This window comes from Haplochromis burtoni, unplaced genomic scaffold, assembly GCF_018398535.1.
Source record: "Haplochromis burtoni strain Fernald_Lab_line unplaced genomic scaffold, NCSU_Asbu1 Contig_460, whole genome shotgun sequence".
NCBI classification, from domain to species: Eukaryota; Metazoa; Chordata; class Actinopteri; order Cichliformes; family Cichlidae; genus Haplochromis; species Haplochromis burtoni.
In genome coordinates, this window is record NW_024582821.1 from 207,029 (window position 1) to 208,584 (window position 1,556).

Genomic DNA, 1,556 nt, shown 5'->3' on the forward strand with positions numbered 1-1,556 from the left:
TGAATCGTGGGATGAACCAGTTGTGTCTACACATAATAGACAACTTGGCAAAGCATCAGGTTTTTGGGCACTTTCTTTCTTCACCCTGTAACAGAAACAAATAATTTGTTCACATTTCTTTAGTTCAATCTATGAACAATATCAAAAATTAGACATTAGATAAAAAAAGATCTTAATCTTAAGGTCGGGGAAACAGGGAGAAAAGGCAGAGGTTTGCCAGATTACACAGGAACTGGATTTATAATCCGTTTTCATGCTGTGATTAAACAAAATGAGATTTTTTTATTCCCATAAAGCTGACGTTCAAACTGTTTTTGCCTTCTGTTTCCATGTATTTCGCATGTTTTAATAAATCACAGCAACTCTTTCCCATTTTTCCAGGAAAACATAAAGAAATGAGGGAGTTTAATGCTGTTTTGACAAAATTCATTCATTATACTCAAGTTAACTAAAGTACCAGTCATAAAGTTTAAAGTCATCAAGAATGTGTTTAAAGACTAAAATACGTGCAGACTATTTAAGGATTTTCTAAAGGAGATATGGGTAATAAATGGGTTCACTGAATATGTGTTTTTGCAATTAACGAAAGTGTACACGCTGCTTCAGTGATTCACATGTTTTTGTATTTTGGAATCAGGGTATATGTCCTCCCAGTTAAACACAGTTGAGAGTCTGGTTCCTGTTTCATGAACAGACTTCAGCTGCTTTGCATGAACTAAGTGGTCTTGCACAGAGTCAAAAACCTTGGACCGAGTTGTTGCTTCGGGCCACCCTCTGTATACGGTGGAGGAGAAAATACACACCAAACTGCTATTTCATGTGCTGCCTATTATCCACCAATAAAAGCCTAATAAAGACAGGTGTTACCAGGCAACCGAAGCTATTATAAAGTGAAACGGTCCTTTTATGATGCTTAATCCCTTTTTGAGTGCGTGAAAGTGCCCTAACAACGCTTCACTGAAACAGTGGGTGGGGTTGGAGAGCATTTCTGTAGTAGCCTGTTAGAAATAATGGCAAACCGAACGCAGCATCAGTTCATCTTTTACATTTTGCACATTTTACAGCATAAAGCAGTCTCAGCTGCAAAAGTAAAACCATCTCCCTGTACTGGAAAGCTTTTATCTCTCAGGTGCGTATAGAGTAAGAGCGCACCATGCTGTCTTCATCCATGGAAGTCAGGGATTAGGTGTGGATTCATAATAAAACAATGGGTATAAATACAAAAGGCTAACTTGTAGCAGTAGACAGTGGTGCTGGTTTTAAATAAAACAGCACATTGAGCCTTGCTGATTGATGTAGGTGTAGGTTTGGCATTGCTTCTCAGAAATGCACCAGTGCTCACAGCCCTTTAAAATTCTTTGTGTGTGTGTATCGGTGTCACTGTCAGTTATTATCAACATGACAGCAGCAGCAGCTTCCTGTGAGTTTATCATTTAGTACCCTTATAAAGGTTGTAAGGGCTGCATGCCTTGACAGTCAGCTAGGCATGCTATGTGTTAAACACACAAAACAGTTTGGGATGCTCACATTAGTACACAGGTGATGCGAGGAAGAAC